This window comes from Periplaneta americana, chromosome 3, assembly GCF_040183065.1.
Source record: "Periplaneta americana isolate PAMFEO1 chromosome 3, P.americana_PAMFEO1_priV1, whole genome shotgun sequence".
In the NCBI taxonomy this organism is placed as follows: Eukaryota; Metazoa; Arthropoda; class Insecta; order Blattodea; family Blattidae; genus Periplaneta; species Periplaneta americana.
In genome coordinates, this window is record NC_091119.1 from 177810529 (window position 1) to 177834042 (window position 23514).

The 23514-nt window shown below is 35.2% G+C and overlaps 1 protein-coding gene across 5 annotated transcripts in view; it reads left to right on the forward strand.

The window, feature by feature from the left end:
- Nucleotides 1-23514, forward strand: part of LOC138696857 (zwei Ig domain protein zig-8-like) — a 1911002-nt gene that overhangs the window by 1340486 nt on the left and 547002 nt on the right. The gene's annotated exons all lie outside the window — the stretch shown is intronic.

Consider the following 23514-nt stretch of genomic DNA (forward strand, 5'->3'; position numbering starts at 1 on the left):
GAACCCATGTACGGAAACGTACCGTTTCCGTGCTACACCGTTTGAAAACATGTTTTTAACGCGACCACTTTTACAAGTAATTTATATTATTATGAGGCGTGACCCAGTACATCACTTGTTTTACAATTCAACGCATTAATAACCAAATAAACAAAATGGAAACTGAATCATTTGTCACAAACACTTTTGTTTACAGTTCAACTTAAACTGTTTTTTTCCTTTTCAAATGATGGTTAACATTCAAATCCACTACAAATGCGGTTCGATGTGGCGACGACCAACTTCGTTGCACGCATTGCACCTACGAATGACGTTTTGGTAAACGCGCTCTATCACACCTGGTGTATCTGCAATCTCTCCTGCAGCGACCACAACTCGTGCCACCAGATCTTCTGCTGTCTCTACAGGAGTCTCATAAACCAAGCTCTTCATACGACCCCAGAAGAAAAAGTCCAATGGAGTCAAATCTGGTGATCGTGGAGGCCATGAAATTGGACCACCTCGGCCTATCCATCTTTGTTCGAATCGTCGGTCCAGATGTTCCCAAACAGCAAGTGAAAAGTGAGGAGGTGCGCCGTCATGCTGAACCGAGAGATAGGATAAACGTCAATTGACATCACATCATCTGACGTAAGCATCTCTCATCATGTAACGCTGCAGGCGGACGATTCGCGAAGCTATTACTTGTTGAGACACGTGACGTACGTTCAGACAGTGCTTGCTTTCAAACGGCTGTAGCACGGAAACGGTACGTTTCCGGACATGGGTTCCAATTCAAAATATTATCTACTCAGTCCCCTTAACAAGTCCTAGAAGTTTGTAAGGGGAATTTTAGAGCTCTCTGTGTATTAATATGTAATATGTATTCCTGTAGGCCACCGGCGTGGCTCAGTAGGTTAAGGCGCTTGCCTGCCGGTCTGAAGTTGCGTTCGGGCGCGGGTTCGATCCCCGCTTGGGCTGATTACCTGGTTGGGTTTTTTCCGAGGTTTTCCCCAACCGTAATGTGAATGCAAGGTAGTCTATGGCGAATCCTCGGCCTCATCTCGCTATCACCAATCTCATCGACGCTAAATAACCTAGTAGTTGATACAGCGTTGTTAAATAACCAACTAAAATAAAAAAAAAAGTATTCCTGTAAATACACAAGTATTTTCTATGAAATTTGTCACTTAGGCAATTTTTCTATGTTGTAATTTCTTACTTAAACCATATTAAAACAATATGCCATGCATTTAATGTGTTTTTCCAAATACACGTTTGTTTTCTGAGCAGTTAATGAGGATTATTTTAGTATCACGGAATTAGGATCCCTGTTGCGGATTTAGGAGCCACTGTATAACAATGAAGAATCATATATTATATACCAAACTTGGGAAACTGTTATAAATACTGCAGCTGAAGATCAAAATAACGTCTAGGTGTTATTTGAAAATTTTTATTACAATTTTGGCATAAATATGGACTTTATTAAATATGTCACGGAATTAGGCAACCTTACCGTATATGTTAGCGACTGAAGACAGCAAGAGAAATGTGGTCGTGATAGATCGTATTGAAATTTATACCGAAGGCTGGTGGGCTGCTGTGTTGGGCTTGTATGTTGTCACACGTAATACCGCAGTATCTATGTCACAGAGAGTCCCAAACACTGACACGAATAATGTCTGTGGTGTACCACATGATTTCCTACGATCCCGACAAACAATGTGATATACTTGCATATGGAGAGGTTCACTTTGTTATGTATTAATGAATTGAACACCCCTGGCATGCCCTTTTATCTATAAACCGCACGGGTTTTCAAAAGTCGTTTCAGGAATCGACAGCGTTTGCCATTGCGGATGGACCCCGCCACACAAACTACGCCGTCAAAGTTAGAGTGTCGCAGTGGGAATACATAGACCCTGCTAGAAAACAATGCTAACTGCTTACTGTTGCTACTCCTTTGCCTGCAGTAGAAAACACAAGTGGTTTCCAGCCACTTCCCCTCCCCTTGTTCGCTAAGTGGACCCATTCGTGGTGTCGCCCAGCACTTAGCAACCCTCAAGCCTTCCGTACTTTATGGTACACAAGTAGAGTTTGTTTGTAAACAAGGGAACAAGTTAAACAAGATAATGAGAAAATTTCGCCGTGGTCTCATGTATTATGATGGTGGAAATTAGTTATTACTGTAAGGAATTCACAAGTTCGTGACGTAGGAATCGAAATAAGAGATCAGATTTGTATTGGTATGTTTCACTACGTCTACATTATGCTTGTATACCAGCCGTGGCGAAAATGTGACTCGCGAGCACATTGTGGCTCGCAATGATAGCTGTGCATTTCTCTTGCTTCATACCTCTCCCAACCCCCACCCTCTCACTCACTGGAGTCAAACTCCGTTCCATATGCATTTGTTTCTGACCTGCGAGTGGCGTCGTCGCAATGTCTCTCTCGAAACCATGTACCTCTACAAAAACAGGATGGGAGGACGCATTTTTTTGCTGCCAATATGATGAGAATATTAAATGTATTATATGTTCACAAGTTTTATTATTATTATTATTATTATTATTATTATTATTATTATTATTATTATTATGAACTATAAAAATTGGAGACTTGTCCTTCGAAGAGGTGGAAAAGTTCAAATATCTTGGAGCAACAGCAACAAATATAAATGACACTCGGGAGGAAATTAAACGCAGAATAAATATGGGAAATGCCTGTTATTATTCGGTTGAGAAGCTTTTGTCATCTAGTCTGCTGTCAAAAAATCTGAAAGTTAGAATTTATAAAACAGTTATATTACCGGTTGTTCTGTATGGTTGTGAAACTTGGCCTCTCACTTTGAGAGAGGAACAGAGATTAAGGGTGTTTGAGAATAAGGTTCTTAGGAAAATATTTGTGGCTAAGAGGGATGAAGTTACAGGAGAATGGAGAAAGTTACACAACGCAGAGCTGCACGCATTGTATACTTCACCTGACATAATTAGGAACATAAAATCCAGACGTTTGAGATGGGCAGGACATGTAGCACGTATGGGCGAATCCAGAAATGAATATGGAGTGTTAGTTGGGAGGCCGGAGGGAAAAAGATCTTTAGGGAGGCCGAGACGTAGATGGGAAGATAATATTAAAATGGATTTGAGGGAGGTAGGATATGATGGTAGAGACTGGATTAATCTTGCTCAGGATAGGGACCAATGGCGGGCTTATGTCAGGGCGGCAATGAACCTACGGGTTCCTTAAAAGCCAGTAAGTAAGTATTATTAATATTATCTCTGCAGATGTACGAATAATGCGGCTAGATCTTCAATTTAAACTCACAGATTTACAATGTGCGTGCTCTGTTGAAGCCATGTTCGCTACAACTTCGTTTGCGAAAAATTATTTTCAACAATGAAAATAGTAAAAACCAAATTTAGAACACGACTGACAGACAAATACCTTCGTGATCAACTAAGACTGGCAGTAAGTGACATAATTCCTGATTTTGAAACTCTGTCGCAGAGACATTCTGAAGACAGTTCATAGGTTGAGATAATGTGTCCTATATTTTCTTATTAATTTCTTTATTCGTTGTACGTACTAAACATTAGTTTGTAACCTTATAAACATTATATTTAAGTGTCTGACGTAAGGAAAATGAAAATCCGTTAATAAGTCAGACTGTTGCTTCACTTCCCCTTCGGGTGTCCGCCTCTCTCCATAGGTGCTATGCACTTTGCAGGTTACACAGTGGCTCGGCGCACGATCACATTTTCGCCACGGCTGTACTCTACTGACGCATTTCCTTACTTATTCGATAATTTATAAGTTACCACGAGGGACCGTATTTTGTCCGAGGAGGCTAAAGATTAAGTATTACTAGAGCTTTTAACTGGACGACGCGCGTGCATTTAGCAAGCGAAGTACTTACCTGACGGCTCACGCGACTGTTGTTTCGTAAAGTGGGGCCGAAAAAAAGTGAACCACTTTAACAATTATAGTGATATATAGAATTTAAATTATCCACGCTGTGTATACTAGAATACGCTTTTTCACTATTTACACTAGGTATGTACAATAAAGTATGTCCGCGCCGTGGCGTCGTGATCTACGGCACCCTGCCTAGGACTCGCGTTACGGAATGCTCGCTGGTTCGAGTCTTCATGGGAGAAGACATTTTATCAAGAAATGTCGGCCAGTGTATGGGACCGATGCCCACCCAGCATCGTGATGCACTTGGGGAGCTACGATAGGTTGCGAATACCAGCTATAACGACTGGGGGGATCATCATGCTAACCACACGATACCTCCATTCTGGTTGGATGATCGTCCACCTCTGCTTCGGCATGTGGGCGTGAGGCCAGCAGCCGGCTGGTCGGTCTAGACCCTTCACGGGCTGTAGCGCCACGGATTATTACAATAAAGAATGTAGATCTGTATTGATAAAATATTCCTTACAGTATTAAGCCTATGTACGGTTTTTTTTAATATAATAATGCAATATATTTTATTTCATTATGCTATATCCTATTTTTATACATTGTGTACAGTGGTGTAAATAATGTTTGATCAATGTAAACCTACATTTTTTTTACAGTGTAAATAGTGATTGTATGGTTTCGTAACAAGCTGTTAGCCCTTCGCCCAATCCTCTAGCTGGAGGACCATCTGTCGCCTGTCCACGACTTCTTATTCAATATATTCGCAGCTACACTCAATATCTGGAGGCCGTCTCCTCTATCCTCAAACTGAGGACATGCCATACCGTGGTGATAGGGACCCACGAGATGGGCAAGGCATGTAGCAAGTATGGGCGAATCCAGAAATGCATATAGATTGTTAGTTGGGAGGCCGGAGAGACAAAGACCTTTGGGTAGGCCGAGGCGTACATAGGAGGATAACATTGAAATGGATTTGAGGGAGGTGGGATATGACGATAAAGACTGGATTAATCTTGCACAGGATACGGACCGATGGCGGATTTATGTGAGGGCGGCAATAAACCTGTGGGTTCCTTAAAAGTAAGTGTAAATAGTGAAACTAACGTATTTTAATGTAAATAGTGTAAAGGGCTGTGGGACATTGACTACTTTCAAAAGCCGATTGTCAGAAAGATTGCTTTTCGTCTCTTAGACTGCGATCTTTCTTCAAATATTACTTTTGTAAAATATTCATTTTTAATATATCAATTTTTCTTCATTATGTTAATCATTCCTTCGATCCAAATTGTCTTATTTAACACTAAATTCTGATTATTTAACTCTTAAAATGGCATGTAATTAAACACATCTACATGTTGGTCTTACTATTAGTATAGGTTTTATTATTATTATTATTATTATTATTATTATTATTATTCCGTTGTTTTTTGTTTCGATATTATTTATATTTGCTATGTATTTTATACTGGTTGAGTGGAAGAGAAGACCTTATGGTCTCAACTCTTCCAGTAAAAATAAATGGAGAAATAAAGAGAAAATAATTTAAATTGTAGGAAAGGTCATTGTAGTAGCAATCTTTATCACTAGAATGCATTTTCAACAATCTTAGAGGTCTAGTTTTGAATCATGAATAGAACATCAACTGCTTCACGAACAAGATGCAAGACGAGTGTTCCCTTATAGTACCTATGCCACGCGCAAAACATGACGTCACGCCAAAATAGTCTATGAACTGTTAATCTTATCTCCGTACGCCCCTAGTTATTACTACAAGAAAGTTACAAGTTCGTGATATATAAATAAAAATGAGAGACCAGAATTGCACTGAAATGTTCCAGTAGCTATATCTACGAAATACTTGTGTACTATTTTATTAAGGCATTTCATCATCATCGTCGTCGTCGTCGTCGTCGAAAACAACTATCTTGGATTAGGCCTTCTGGCTTATTCCGTTTCAGGTTGGACACTAATTGAAAACTGGTTTCTCCACCGTCTTTTTTGTCGTCTAAGGTCTCTCTTCCCACGAGGATTGTAGTGATATAGCCTCTGAGTTAGGACTGTTGCTAGGCAACCGTGATACATGTTCATAACAGTTGTTTCGGTATGTCAATAAGGAGGCCATGAATTAAATAATCACATACAAAAACTAATCAAAACCATTCCATTCCAATTACAATGGTTATTTCACGTTATTAATCATGGCGGATTTTACACAAAGAGAACAAGGTTTGTTTTTCATACGCTATAAAGCATTTATTTTTATATAATTAGAACTAATAATACTGTTTAATTAAAAAAATACAGTGAACATTGAAAATCTGATCATTAACGACTACAGTGGTAGGTAGAGAACTCAAAATCGGGTTAAATTATTATCATGCACAAATACGATATGCAATGCAGAAGGGGTTATGGTTCATAAGACTAGTGTTGCCAACTTTTTTTGGAATCGGCAAAATTTCACGTAGAAAACTGACAAATTATTCAGTTCAATTAAAAAAACAAACAACGTTATTTTATACTCTAACAGTTAAGCTTAAATTAAGAGTATTTCGAGACAGATTTTGTCTCGGGTAATGGTTTTTAATCAGTTTTTTTTTTTTTTTTTACAAATTGACAAATTCTCTTCATGAGTAATTGAAGTTGAGTGCAATTTGCAGTTCTCAGTTGATTAGATGTGTTGCGTTCCTGTTTCAAACATCTGTCCAATTATTGCTCATGAGAGAAAACACCATCTCTCTCTCTCTCTCTCTCTCTCTCTCTCTCTATTTCAGAATTACTACCTGACAAGCTTAGAATAAACTCACCAATTTTCGAAACTTTCCAATATTAACATTATTTATTTGAACCTGGTCAACATTGAAACACATTATTTTCTGCCAAGCATTTATCTTTTATAGACTGCACATTTTAGTGCATCTCTGAAACAACAAAATTCATCATGTAAATAATTTTCATTGACGGAAAAATTAAATGCTTGAAATAAAGCTTCTACATTATGAAAAAATAAGGGAGGAAAATGCTCGAAGAGAAGAAAAATACGGAAGCCTGAAGACTAGAAAATTACTGACAAATATAGGAGATATCGGGAAATAGGGAGCTTTGGCATTCTACATATGAAAATGTTATCATATTACTATTAATATAATCTTGGCATTTTTATGGATAGCGATCTAAATTGGAACACTCAAGTAACACACATTTGCAAAAAAATATTTTCTCAACTTCACTCCTTGTTCCATATGAAAGAATTTCTACCACTTAGTCTAAAAAAGAATCTTATTCAGACGCTTGTAATGCCCCATTTTGATTATTGCGATTCCTTGCTAACTAATGTAAGTTCACTCTTAGCCGAGAGACTACAACGTGTTCATAATGTGTGCATACGATTCATATGCAATACTCGTAAATTTGACCATATAACACCTTCCCTCCAGTTACTTTCATGGGTGCGTTTGAAGGAACGGAGAACAATGCATTCACTGTCTCTTCTGTTTAGAATCATGCATACTTCTACTCCGAATTATCTGTTATCGCGCTTTCAATTTCTTACAACTCTTCGAAACCGACATCAAGCACTTCTTTCTATCCCTCATCATAGAACGTCTTTATACTCATCTTCCTATACTGTAGAAATACCTCGCCTCTGGAATTCGTTACCTAATGACGTCAGGGACTGCCGGACTTTATCACAATTCAAAATTAAATTGGAAAATTTTGTCTTAGTTAATGTTTTTAGATATTGCTAGAAGTATTGATTTGGGTTTTTTTTAATCTAGATTAAAATTGCAAGTTTCTTGTTTATGTTAGTTAATTAGTTAGAATACAATTAATTATGATACTTAATCACTCATTTTAAGTTTGTGTGACTGCAACCTGTGTATATTTTTGTGTGGCTTTACTTTGTTTATAGTGTTTTTTTCTGTCTCTCTTTATTTGTTGTGTAGCTTTATTTTGTATATAGTGTATTTTTTCTGTTTATTTCTATTACTGTATTTGTATTCCTGGTGTTGTGGAAGAGAAGGCCTGATGGCTTTAACTACACCAGAATAAGTAAATAAATAAATAAATAAATAAATATACTTATTTGCTTTGAAATGTGGATATGGAGTAGAAGTGGACAGAGAGAACAAGGAACGATGCTGTGCTAGAAAGAATGGGTGGAGAGAAAATAATGTTGAAATAATCAGGAAGAGGAAAAGGAATTGGCTGAGTTACTGGCTAAGAAGAAACTGCCTACTGAAGGATGAAGGATGTAGGCCCTACTGGAAGAAAAGGTGAAAGGAAGAAGAGTTCGGGGCAGTAGAAGTTATCAGACGATAGACGATATTGAGGTATATGGATCTATGTGGAGACTAAAAGGAAGGTGGGAGATTGGAAAGCTTGCAGAATGCTAGATTTGCAGTGAAAGACCTACCCTTTGGCAGAAAACAATGAATGAATTAATTTTTCTCTGTAGAAAGGTTATCTTTAATTTACATCACTGAAGAAATTATACAAATTGAATCGTCAGTAATGTCACCAATTTCAGGGTACCATTCTTTTAGATATTCCAAACACAAAAAAGACAGTACCATTTTGTTCGTTTTTGCTTTCCTCTCGAGACAAAAAATGTTTTGTGTGAAGCATTTGAAAAGCATGTTTTGGATCTACCTCCCAATATCCTCGGTCAATCCAAGAGAGTAGCCTACCACGGCAATAAATGCTTAATTAATATTTTGCTGAGGTGAAGAGAACTTCCAAATATGTTTTCTTCTTTAATTATGACATAATTTTATGTACATATTGTCTTTGAGGTGGTTCTTTTCACCCAACTTGTCTGTAGGGTAAAGTTGCCTAATTCCGTGATACTCCTAATTCCGTGATACGTTTTCTTCACTGAATGTCACAGGGTTGGGTATCTTGCTAGGAAGTTCATCGATGTCTCGAAAGTAGGCGAAAGATGCAAGCTTTCGAGAAAGATGTCTGGCGCTATGGTCGAACTGCAAAACTTTTACTGACATTCAATTAAAATAAAAAGTATCACGGGATTAGGGGTATCACGGAAATAGGCAACTTTATCCTATAGCCTAAACCAGCGTTGTCAGACAGGGACTAAACGGAACGGAGCGCTCCACTAGACTGGTTGCGTGCTACGGTGTTTCCATAGACATAAGCAAGTTCAAGCTCCGATCTAGCTCCACAACCGGTTTTGGAGCTTACAACTCTGACACTATTGGCCTAAACTGTAAATAGATATTATTTGGTGGGCCCTTTGCACAGTCGAGGCGCTGACATGGAAAAGGTAGTAACTGCCAAAAACAAAATTTTTCAGGGGAAGCAAAAAACAAATTTATGAACACTTTCTCACTTACATTGTTACAAAAACTGCTTTAAATGAAAGGCATACATTCATGTTTGTGTTACATATGAAATTTGAAAGTCTGGCACAGATTTATCTGTGAAATCCTATTTTATGAAAATACAACATTGAAATCACTCCTTAGCCAAACTGAGAATTAACGTTATTTATATATTATGCACAAATTTTTCGGTAAAATACATGATACTTTTCATCGAGGAAGTCTAACATAGATAACAAGTCTCTCTTTTTGGCATCAGGGACGACTGGTCTTCTTTCAAGACGTTGCAAGCAATGCAAGTTAGTGATTGACATTAATGACTGTCCTTTCTTAAAAATCCTGTGCTCTGTCCACATTTCAAGGTCATTGAATGACTGTCTTGTTTTTATTAGAGGAAAATCAGCTTTTGACAGTCTAATCCAGTTGAAGGTGCTGATTTTATAGGAGTTGTATTAGAAAACTTGTCACATTCTGCAGAAAAGTCGAAGAAATCCTCATCCTTCATCATTATTACATTATTAGGCCTTACCTCTTCTGGAACCATGGTCTTGTATCTTTTTTTTTTTCTTTTCTCTTTGATGCCAAATTCCCTATCACATGACATGTAGGAATGTTCTGAAATCAGAATTTCAAGTCCACTGAATCAAAATGTTTCTGGGCAATAATGTAAATCAGACCATTAGAATCATCCGATTCTTATTCTGCCCTGCACAATTATCAGCCCATATTTGTCTAGAAACACTCTGATGTTGTAAAAGGAGTTACTACCTTCTCCGCGCCAACAGCATATACAACTTACAACATCTAGTGACTACGTTTCCAACTTCGTTTCATTACATACGGACATACTACCTTCTCTGTGCCATTGGCATGGCCATTTACTACCGTCTCAATGAAAAACCTAAAAATTCGAATTTTTGGCAGTTACGACCTTTCCCATGTCAATGCCTCAGTTGTCTGTAGCAGCAACGCATAACGGAATCAACGTAGTACGTGACCCTTCCGGTCTGCTCTAGTACCGTGAAGATGGTACCTATAGGGTAGAGTAGCATAAATCGCACCGCTTCCTAAATCGCACCACTGCTAGTTTAAAACAAATTACTGTAGTAGTGTGGCATCTAATTGTATTGTTACAATCTACCATATAAACTTCCACCATGTCCCTTGATTTCTGCCACTTCTTTGTGTCAGCAGCGTGGTGATAATGTATCTAATATAATCGCTCAGGTGGATGTATATACAGCTAACATTTTGTAACTAAATAACGGATTTGTATGCAAAGGAATCCATAATCTTAAGATGTTATTCGTTTAAAGAGGTGTTAAAGAACATTTAACTTAGTAGGATTTTCGAACATGTGGTAATTATAGGCTAGAATGAAGGAAATAACTTATGGGGTAGTTTCTCAATTCGCACCACTTTGTAGGTGCCTAATTCGCACCCGTGCGATATGAGCAACTGTAGTAATTCTAACCGTTCAAAAGAAGGGCCCAAAAATTTTAATTGAACTAGGAATGCATCAGGTGGGTGCAATATCAACTGGTGAAAAGGGCGTTAATACAACAAGTGTGTGTTGTACAAGCGCACCAGGTATTTTGTGTCACCTGTGATAATTTTTAAACGTCAAATAGTGCATCCTTCGTTATCAGATGGTGCTCCTCCAGGATCGTTATTTGTTTGCTCTGAGTCAGGTTACATCAACAGTGAACTATTTGTCGAATAGCTCAAACATTTTATTTGCCACTCAAACCTGCCATAGAAAAAAGTGCTGCTTCTCTATGTCCACTTATACGACCCATTCCAAAAAATTAGAAGCTAGATCATCTCGGGAAAATGGTATGCTCCTGTTTCAGCTTCCTCGTCATAATACTCATAGGCCCAGCCTTTAGATATTTCTATCTTCAAATCATTTCAGACAGCTATATCATGAAGCAGTTCTTAGGTGGCTTCGAGATAATCGTGGAGAAAAGCTGACGCAGTTTACAGTCTGAACTGCCTGGTGAAGCACATGGCAAATGTATAACAATAAAAGACGCATTCAGAAAGTTTAAATGTTACGTAATTTACGCTCTATTTTTTCAATTTCATTTGTAGATGCGTTACTCTCTTTCATTAATTTCAATAAACTTGTAATTTGCATTTATTACATTATTCATTCAAATACTCTTCAATATGTTCAATATTGAAAGCTTTCCTTCATCCTGTTCCCTGCAGATAAAGAGGTGCGATTTAAGAAACCGCAGGTGCTATTTAGGAAACTAGTTGCCTAAATGGCACCACTGACATGTGTTTCGAAAATGTCATTTTAATTAAAAAGTATTAAATAAAATTCAAGAATTCTTCTTTTAGATCAAAGGTAAATGTTCTGGGAATGTATCTCTGTAAAGGAATGCAGAACATATAAACTGTATTTTTCAATAAAAATTATAAAAGCTAAAGTGGTGCGATATAGGCAACCTTACCCTATGCATTTTCTTAATATTTCAAATGCTAACTTTCAGCAGGCGGTGTAATACCCAAAAGCCTTATTCTATATTAAGTCTTACTGTACAAAAGCTTAATTATTCTGTTGACTCTCCTGTTTTTGTGCTGAAATATTTATATTGAATTTGCATTTCCTGGAATTCCGTATTGACTTTGTTCTCTTCTTTTCGTATTGATTATTAGGGAGTGTCGGTACAAAGCATTACTAAAATTATCTGCCATGGCCACCCAGATCTTGTGATCTGACGCCATATGATTTTTCGCTGTGAGGTATCCTGAAAAATGATGTTTTTGCTCAGAAATCGCAGGATATGCATCAGTTGCGACAGATGATCGAATAGTCATTCGTGAAAATCGATGAAAATCGTCAGTTACGTTCTACCGTATAGGCTAGTCCATAAGAAATCGATCAGTAAAAACCCTCGCATTTTTTTAATACTCTAATTTTTTCCCTATTTATACAAGGTGCTGAAGAGAGTGCATTTTCAAAAATATACTATCGAAAGTCAAACGGTTTTCGTACTATTGAGCGACAAATTTAGCGTATTTCATAAAAACACAAGCCTCTTTCAGCGATCAGAACTCTGGAACCATTTACTGCAGAACATTGAACGAGAGCTCATTTTGAAGCTGACATTTGGTAGGTTATGATAAGAAGTAATCCTTATTTTTATTGTATACAGAGAGACAGATAATCTAATTTTACTTACTTTCAGACTTTTTGCCCATTTGTAAAAATGTAAAAAATATTGAGAAAAAACCTTGCATTATTAAGAGGGATTCGGCGTTGTTTACTTAGTGGCTCGGCAATAAATTTCGAGAGTATTAAATAAATTATTTTCACACGCCTAGACTTGAACGGCGCAGTACCCCACGCACTGGCCGAGAGGTGAAGATAAGCGAGCATTGGGCGTCATTTTACTCCTGTGTTTATGCAAACTTGGGCTAAGCCATGACTGCTAGACAACACATCACATGTTTGTCTCCTGGCCTTGCTTGTCTCGATTACCTACAGTCACCTGGTTAGTTCACGTGCTTACTATTTATGTTATTTATTTGATATTTTCAATACTTTCTTATCAACGGTGCACCAGTAAAAAATATGTGTTTATTTGTATTTTCAATGCGGAATCTAACCATATATTTTTAAAATATTTTTTCGTGGGCAAGGGCGTTTTAATGAATAAAAATCTAAATTTCTCCATTTCCATAAAAAGTAAGAAAAACTGTTTACATGTCAATATAAACTTTAATTTCTCAGCATCAAAATAAACCATGATTTTGATGATTGGGTGAAAGGGTTTCGGAGCTACAACAGTTTAAAGTTGCTAATTTTTTTGAAAATACGATAAATTTAAATATTTTTAATTTAAACACTATGAAGTTCTGATGCCTCAAACTTTGCACAAAGCATTATATCTCAGTAGTCAACGGACAGAAAAAGTGTCATTTTATTTAAAAATTGCAAGGTCAATTTTTTCTATATTTCGGTCGGTTTGAGATGGAATAGCCCGTATGTAAATCAGTGTCTAAACATTGTGAATTATGTATCGAGAAACAAGGCCTCCATTTTGAACAAAATCTGCAAAGGAATGTGTAGTCAAATGTAAATTAAATGTAATTAAATGTAACGAAGTGTTTGGGGAAAGCGACTTTTAACCCACACTGTATATAAAATTTGTTCCTTAATTTCTTTCATATGTGGAAATAGTGTCAGACAGCCAAACGCTACAACAAGGCTACACGGTAAGAAATTTTCTACTCCAATCCCCTCTACATAAAGTATGTTTGTATAAAGTTCTGCAGTGAAATAAAACGTAATAAAATGCTACGTCTATGCACCGGAATCCAGAGTAGAAATTTTTAAAGCACGTTTCAAATTAAATCTACCGTTAAGTTTGGAACGTTACTATCTGCGACACATGCTGTCCGACAAGAATTTCATACTTGGAATAATTTGGTATCCTGGGATTTTGCATCGAAGAACATCAAAGGCTGGTCTAATTGGTGATACACTGTATGAAGAGAAATGAAATGGAGACCTGAACATCTACCAGACTGCTTTGTCATAATTTTTTCGAACCCTGTTGCACATTTTTAAAGATATTTGCACCTTTCTTTAACCAAGCGTTAAGTCTCTAAATTTTTGCAGTGTGACAAGTAGGAAGAAATGCAAACATATAATTATGACATTCGAGTGCAATTACTGCAAAACTTATACATTTTTTCGTTTGATCTGTATGAATACTTACAAAGGTACGACACTGTTTTTCCAAAGTATTTTTTTTTTAATAATCAATATACGAGTAAGATAGGTAATAAATTATAACTTATATGAAATTTCTCTCTTCTCTTCTCTTCTCTTCTCTTCTCTTCTCTTCTCTTCTCTTCTCTTCTCTTCTCTTCTCTTCTCTTCTCTTCTCTTCTCTTCTCTTCTCTTCTCTTCTCTTCTCTTCTCTTCTCTCATCTCCGTCCCCTCCCCTCCCCTCTTCTCTTCTCTTCCCTCCCCTCCCCTCATCATCTCTCCTCTCCTCTCATCTCCGTCCCCTCCCCTCCCCTCTTCTCTTCTCCTCTCCTCTCCTCTTCTCTTCTCTTCTCCTCTCTTCTCTCCCCTCCCCTCCTCTTCTCTTCTCTTCTCTTCTCTTCTCTTCTCTTCTCTTCTCTTCTCTTCTCTTCTCTTCTCTTCTCTTCTCCCTCCCTTCCCCTTCCCATCCCTATCCCCTCCCCTCTCCTCTCCACCCCTCTCCTCCCCTACCCTCCCATCTCATCCCCCTCCCCTCCCCTCCCCTCCCCACTCTTCTCTTCTCTTCTCTTCTCTTCTCTTCTCTTCTCTTCTCTTCTCTTCTCTTCTCTTCTCTTCTCTTCCGCTATTCAGTCCCAGATATAATGCAGGTTATTCTTTCATTGTCCCTGATTTTCTCGATTATTTATTGTTATTTTGTCAGAGGCCTTTAAAATTCTACATTAAATTTACCTCTAGGTGTTTGGGACCCTTAAGCATTTGTGGCCTCTCTCAATCAAGGACAATTATTTACTTATCGTAACTCTACGAGTCACTTGAGTCCTCTGAAGAAACACGTGAAAAGGATCGTAAATGTAACCAAATTATACACAATAATAAATGTTAAACTTTTATCACTGACAAACGAAAATAAACAAATTTATATTATTTGTGTCGATGCTTATTCCTTTGTCGCGTAATTGGTATTTGTGTCTATGTTTCTATCTGTCTGTCTGTCTACCTTCTCTGTCCGTCCGTCCGTCCGCCCCTCCATCCATCCATCCAGCTATCCATCCATCTTCCCACCCAATTATCCACCCACATAAGTACCCACTTACTTACCTATGTGCATCCCTGTCTATCAGTCTGTTTGAATGTTATATCTATCTACTCACATAAATTGTTTTTTGTTCCTAATAAATATTATTCAATAAAATGACTTAGCCTATTAAATTAAAAACGCATTACTTTATTAACATGTTAACATAAGTTTTTATTTCAGTATGATGACATTTGATCGTTAATTATTAGAAACAAATAACATTATAGTTTATCTTATTGTTTGATTTATCTGAACAAATACCCAATATGAATTGTGAAATAATTAATACTTATAGACCAGGATCCATAAGCAATATCTAAGAAGAAAAATAAAATTATATAACTCTATCGCCTACATGTCATTCAACAAAAAAGGTGTGGAAAAGAAAGTAATTTTCAAATGTGCCAACCATCGCAAAAAAAAAGAAACACACAAAAGCACAACATATAGAGCTTAATAATGCAATTACATTTTTACGCAAAAGAAAGATACTATTAACAATAATTTATACTAAATGCATTTAAAAGCCACGGAAATAACATGAAAAAAAAGGAGCATGAGAGAAAACAGTAGTAGTAGTATTAGTAGTAGTATTTATTTATTTAACCTGGTAGAGATAAGGCCGTCAGACCTTCTCTGCCCCTCTACCTGGAGATTCCAACTACAATATGAACAATAAAATTACAATTAGTATTAAATTTACAATTACAATTACAAATAACATTACAATTAGTATTAAATTTACAATTACAATTACAATAAAATCAAAGTACGATAAGATTACCTGAATAATTAAAGCTAGATAATTTATCATAGAGAAACAAAGAATATTTTATATTTACTGAATTACAAATTAAATCTAGAATAACAAAATTGTATAGTGATGAAATTACTGAATATTGAAATATTTTGTGATAGATTAAAGAAACTATTTACAAGAAATCAATTACTGACCAAGTGCCTAGGAAGTTTTCGTTTGAATTCCATTTTATTTCGACAGTCCCTGATGCTAGCAGGTAGCGAATTCCAGAGTCTTGGCAAGGCTATTGTGAAAGAAGATGAGTATGAGGAGGTGCGATGGGATGGTATTGTTAGTATTGTTTCATGACGAGAGCGTGTGTTCAGATTATGGTGGGAAGAAAGGTAAGTGAAGCGAGACGACAGGTACGAAGGAATAGAAGAGTTCAAGATTTCGAAGAGAAAGAGAAGTGAATGTAAATTTCTTTTCTTATCTAGTTTAAGCCAACCTATTGCTTCCAGGGATGGGTAATATGATCATATTTACGAACATTGCTTACAAAACGTACACACAAATTATGAGCACGTTGAAGTTTCATTTTGTTGTCGCTGGAGAGGTCAGTCAGTAAAATGTCCGCATAGTCGAAATAGGGAAATACAAGTGTCTGCACAAGGGACTTTTTTAAGCAAGAGGGAAGATGAACATTTATCCTTTTTAGCACATGGATAATAGAATATACTTTTCTGCAGGTTTCTGTGATTTGCATGTCCCAGTTGAGATTATTATCCATGTGAATGCCAAGATTTTTTACCGAAGAACTGAAAGGGATGTGCACTGTACTTAATTTAACAGGGGAAATGTCGAGGTGTTTTACAGCGTCGGTTTGCCGTTTGTGTCCTAATATAATTGCTTGTGTCTTTCCAGGATTGATTTTAAGACGGAGTTTCTTTGTCCATGTCACAATCGAGTCAATGTCTTCGTTCAATTTATCTATAGCGTCATTTACTCGGTCTAAGAGGGAAGAGATGTAGCAGTGAAAATGAAAAGATAAAAACACTGACGGAAATTAAACACGGAAAATTGAGCAAAAAAAACTAGACGATTTAACAAATGAAGAGTTCGCGGGAAAAACGATGAATGTCACATTTCTGTTAAGGATCAGATAATGATCTAATACAATCTATAACTGCAAGATATAGTGCTGTTCCTAATAGAAAATAAAGTAAAGGATTACGTGGTGATAATTCTCCTTTTTACCATTTTTCATAAGAACAACATTACATTTCGTAGTGATCCATTGAATTAGATAATGACATCAACCTTAATAAAACTGTGACATTCATCGTTTTTCCCGCGAACTCTTCAAATGTGAAAGCAATCAAAACAGACAATAATCAACAATAACCTCAATGCTCAAATAGAATAATAAAGTTATCTTATTCTACAATTTCAATCAAGACGAAATCAACATTTCGAATATAGGCTATGAATTTAATTATCCACAACACAGTCTGCAAAATACAGTAAAAGGATGTTTTTAACATGACTATTACACATTTACTATGTCATACTACTTTTGACCAATAAAATGGTACGGAACGATGTGTTTCAAACAATCATCGCTGCTTATTTTACAATTTTTACCACCTCCCTAGCGTTTGTTTTTATCACTTCTCTAACATTTGTTTGTTTTTATCACCTCCCTATAATTTATTTCTTTGTTTGTCAACATTGTATTTTCAATAATTGTACCTTTTAAAATGATTCATGTTTATAACGTCATCCTTAATTAAAACTTTCCTATCATTTGTTTTGTTTATATTATTTAGGTTAAGTTATAGCTTCTGCTGTATGAGATTATGGATAGTCACGTATCAGACATTGTTTAATATATATTGATAATATGGTATTGTATTGCATGTATTGTATTTATTAACATTCCATGGTATTCATACATTGCTTCACAGCTAGAATATGGAACAAGACAAAAAATTTAATACTGTTATAAAGTCTTAATTTATAGTCACAGTCTAGATGAAATATATACAGAAGAGATTTAAAATATAGTTTACTAGTACAACACACAGTTTTAGTATCAATTTCATGAAGCGTTATTGAATGTCATGAATTCACCTACAGAATAGAAGGCGTGAGAAATTAGGTACTTCTTTAATTAGACCCTAAATAATCTTATGTTTTGAGTTAAGTTTTCAAGGTAAACTTGCTCATGCTGATCTGGATGAACGTGCTTTTGGATGCTCTAAAGGAATTTCCCGTTGAAGGAGCATTGAATGTCCTCACACAATTCTTGGACTCAAATTTGGAGCACGTGTCTAATAAGTCTGCATATATCTGTGGTGTAATGAAGACATACCGCCAAAAAAGTAGGGCTGGCCAGGGTTCTGGTTCTGGCACTGTTGCAAAGGCTCCTGACGAGGACAAAATAAAGTCTATATTGGAAAGAAGTGGTTACACATTGGATGTAACCACAGGACAGAGTTTCATTTTTTATATCGATAGGCTATTAAAAATTTTTACTGCCATATAACGCACTCCTTTTTGATAGCATGATATACTTGCCGATGGAGTATGAAAGTCATTTTTGATGTGTATTTATGCTATGAACAGTTGAATTAGTTACAAAGTTTTCACGATTACATAAGAGGAAGATTATTAATTAAAAGATATACTGACAAGCCATGGGCATTATTTGTAGTTTGAAGTGGAATGCAAGTGTTTGGATAAAAATGAAACTGAATCAACAAAGCCTTTTTGGCTAGTATCCATCCATAGTGTTCAGTGAAGATTGCATAGTTGACACAACTAATAAAAAGAGAACAACTCCTCAATAACTCGCTACTGCCATCTAGCGGAATATTTGTAATGATGAGATGGTACAATAATACATTTTTAAGAAAGTTTGTGTTTTAGTAAGTCAATTAATATTTTACTGTATGGTAATTTATTTGTTCTAATCTTTATATACTTTCTTCTAATCGTGTAGTGATCAATTAAATTTGACTCGAGTTTTGATTTTCTGTTGATAAATCAAAACCTTTAGTGAGATAACTGAAGAAAAAAAATTGTCAAATAAATGTTTATTATAACTCATATTTCGTATTTGAATCTCTTAATATTTGTTGAAGCGTATCTATGTCTTAAATAATTATTTCCTTACAACATGGTGTTTCTATTTTCTATATGGATTTCCGACGAGAATGGTGTTAGAATAATATACTGTAGTCTCTCTGCCATATTTCATACATACTCAGCCATGTACTGTTCCACCACGTGAATTCAATAGTACTATTTGTCCAGACTTGGAGGTCTGTTGTGTAACTTGCACTAATGCAGTATTTATTGTACTATGAATAAACAAATTAATATCCCTGTACGTGACACACAATAAGCAGTGAGTGGAACACTCTCGTGGCCCGGAGTGTTCTTACCTCCCACTACTATGTGCACAGCTGAATATGTTAATACGAGAGCATTACAACCCCGATTACACGCACGCAGTACACGAGAGCTCTCCTTTAAGCTCAATGGGGGAATTATTACAGCTTGAATTATGCTTTTCATTTCATTTACACAGGCTGATTACTAATTTTTGTGCCTAATTAAACCGTCTGCAATAAACATTTTTTTTTACTTTTAATTAAAAGCCACAGTAGGAAAGAGAAAGTACATTTAATGATGGATATATCCCTTCTGGGAATGATTATAATAATTTTATTGTAAACTTTTTCTGCAGTCCTGTTCTATTTATTGTACTGCAGCTCGAGTGATATTTGAAACCACGAATCAAATGATCTCACATTCGACTGCAAAGAAGTGAAAATTATCCTACTCGTTATGTTTTTCAGCGTGATATCAAATAAAGCTGTAAGTTACAAGAGACAACATACGTGAAAATATACCTTTTAGGCAGCTAAAAGAAGAACTTTTAACACATTCATCAATAGAGCGAAAATTAATTTTAACGCTAGTGTGAAAAGTAATTTTATCAATTGAGCAGAAATTAATTTTAACGCTAGCGCGAAATGTACTTTTATCAATAGAGCGGAAATTAATTTTAAAACTAGCGCGAAAAGTACTTTTAACAATAGAGCGGAAATTAATTTTAAAACTAGCGCGAAAAGTACTTTTAACAATAGAGCGGAAATTAATTTTAACGCTAGCGCGAAAAGTACTTTTATCAATAGAACGAAAATTATTAATTTTGACGCTGGCGCGAACGTACTTTTATCAATAGAACGAAAATTAATTTTGACGCTAGCGCGAAAAGTACTTTTATCAATAGAGCAAAATTTAATTTTAAAACTAGCGTGAAAAGCACTTTTATCAATAGAGCAAAATTTAATTTTAAAACTAGCGCGAAAAGTAGTTTTAACAATAGAGCGGAAATTAATTATAACGCTAGCGCGAAAAGTACTTTTATTAATAGAGCGGAAATTGATTTTAACACTAGCGCGAAAAGTACTTTAAACAATAGAGCGAAAATTAATTTTGATGCTAGCGCGAAACGTACTTTTATCAATGGAGTAAAAAATAATTTTAACGCAAGTGCGAAATGTACTTTTGTCAATAGACCGAAAATTAATTTTAACGCTAGCGCGAAAAGTACCTTTGCCAATAGAGCGAAAATTAATATTATCTCTAGTGTGAAATGTACTTTTATCAATAGAGCGGAAATTAATTTTAGCACTAGCGCAAAAAGTACTTTTATCAATAGAGCGGAAATTATTTGTAACATTAGCGCGAAAAGTACTTTTAACAATAGAGCGAAAATTAATTTTAACGCTAGCGCGAAAAGTACTTTTAACAATAGAGTGAAAATTAATTTTAACGCTAGCGCGAAAAATACTTTTAACAATAGAGCGAAAATTAATCTTGATGTTAGCGTGAAAAGTACTTTTATTAATAGAGCGGAAATTGATTTTAACACTAGCGCGAAAAGTACTTTAAACAATAGAACGAAAATTAATTTTAACGCTAGCGCGAAAAGTACTTTTAACAATAGAACGAAAATTAATTTTAACGCTAGCGCGAAAAGTACTTTTAACAATAGAGTGAAAATTAATTTTAACGCTAGCGCGAAAAATACTTTTAACAATAGAGAGAAAAATTAATTTTGATGTTAGCGTGAAAAGTACTTTTATCAATAGAACGAAAATTAATTTTAACGCTAGCGCGAAAAGTACTTTTAACAATAGAACGAAAATTAATTTTGACGCTAGTGCGAAAAGTACTTTTGTCAATAGAACGAAAATTGATTTTAACGCTAGAGTGAAAAGTACTTTTAACAATAGAGTGAAAATTAATTTTAATGCTAGCGCGATAAACACTTTTAGCGATAGAGCGGAAAATAATTTTAAAGCTAGCGCGAAAAGTACTTTTATCAATAGAGCGAAAATTAATTTTAACGCTAGCGCGAAAAGTACTTTTATCAATAGAGCGAAAATTAATTTTGACGCTAGCGCGAAACGTACTTTTATCAATAGAACGAAAATTAATTTTGACACTAGCGCGAAAAATACTTATATCAATAGAACGAAAAATAATTTTAACGCTAGCGCGAAACGTACTTTTATTAATAGAGCGAAAATTTAATTTAATGCTAACGCGAAAAGTGCTGTTATCAATAGAACGAAAATTAATTTTAACGCTTGTGCGAAAAGTACTTTTATCTATAGAGCGAAAATTGATATTAACGCTTACGCGAAAAGTAATTTAACAATAGAGCGAAAATTAATTTTAACGTTTGCGCGAAAAGTACTTTTAACAATAGAGCGAAAATTAATTTTGACGGAACATACTTTTATCAATAGAACGAAAATTAATTTTGACGCTGTGCAAAAAGTACTTTTAACAATAGAGCGAAAATTAATTTTGAAGCTAGCGTGAAACACACTTTTATCAATAGAGCGAAAATTAATTTTAACGCTAGAGCGAAAAGTACTTTTATCAATAGAGCGGAAATTAATTTCAACTCTAGCGCAAAAAGTACTTTTATCAATAGAGCGAAAATTAATTTTAACGCTAGAGCGATAAGTACTTTTATCAGTAGAGCAAAAATTAATTTTCACGCTAGTGCGAAAAGTACTTTTATCAATAGAACAAAAATTAATTTTGTGCGAGATCATCCGTATTTGCTTGCTTTCCGCACAAAACCAATACGCGGTAAGTGTGAAATACCACATTCAGTATTCCCAACGTAACACACATAACAATTTCCCTATTCTTACCGCTTAAGCGTCATATTCATTTTACTGCTTTAGGCTTTTAACATATTATTTTTAAAGACATTCAACATAGTAGTAATTATAAATTGGAAACTTACCACTGCAATTTCACCTAAATTGCACTGTTAATTATTGTTTTTAAATATTTGCAAAAATTAAATAAACTCTACTACTCCACTAAAGTTATTTCATTTGTGATGCAAGTAACATTAAGGAAGCCGTGAAAAAATCAACAACATTCCAGATGCCGATGTTATTACTGCAATATGTTATATAAATAATATTGTTAAAATATTAAAATGAAAAATGAATCATTACATAACCTTACCGTTTTAAGTTCGCATTTATAGACTGGGGGAAAAAAAAGACAGACGTATATCACGGCCTACTGCAATATAGTAAACACAGAAAACATTTTATAGCAACAATGTTGAAGATAAATATATTTGTTTTCCAAAGTTGCCGTCATTGAACAGAAACCAAGATGGAGATTTCATTGCAACTAATTATAAATTCCTCTTTCAGATATGTAATAAACGATCTTGGCACAAAATAATGTACGATACACGAGCGGTATGTTTGTTTTCATGTTCTCGGGAATTAAAAAAGCTCAACTACGTTTCGCTTTTTCAATCTTTTCCTCGAACATGAAAACGTCAACATACCGCTCTTGTAACGCATATTACTATTAACACTAGCGCGAAACGTATTTTTATCAATAGAGCAAAAATTAATTTTTTAATGCTAGCGCGAAAAGTACTTTTATCAATAGAGCGGGCATTAATTCTAAGGCTAGTGCGAAAAGTACTTTTAACTCCAATGCGAAAAATAAAGTCTCTCAAAGTACTGAAGAGTATAGGAAATGCTGTTTTAGGTCCAGCAATTATATCAATGAAGAGAAATTTCCAACCGCTCCTCTCTGTGGTGAGAGATGGTGACACTTTTTTGGCTAATGCGGCTCTTTTTTTTTTTTTTTTTTTTCGTGTTTTACTTCCAAACCTATCTACTTACTTCCTACAAGTAAAATTCCCGAGTTTCCTCTCTCTTCGTTTGTGGGTTTTCTCCTAACATATTAACGTCATCCGCATATAATAATAATAATAATAATAATAATAATAATAATAATAATAATAATAATAATAATAGTAATACTATAATACCTTTCGGAAATATAGAGAATTTTAATTTTATTTTTGCTTTGTTTGCTTTGCTTTTAAATCATCCCATTTTGATATAAATTTCCGTGATTAAATTGATAGCAACCTGTGATTGCTCTTGATTAAATTAGAGAAGTGTTAAATTATTTCTGGTATTTAAAATTGGATTGCATTAATACTCTGCAAAATAAAAAATAAGCCAACTTTGAAGGAAAAAAAAATTAGCAATAAAACCTACACTTCCGGTACACGGGGCTTTAATTTAATTTCAATTCTTCCCAGTCTAAATAGATATTCAGTTCAATTAAATTT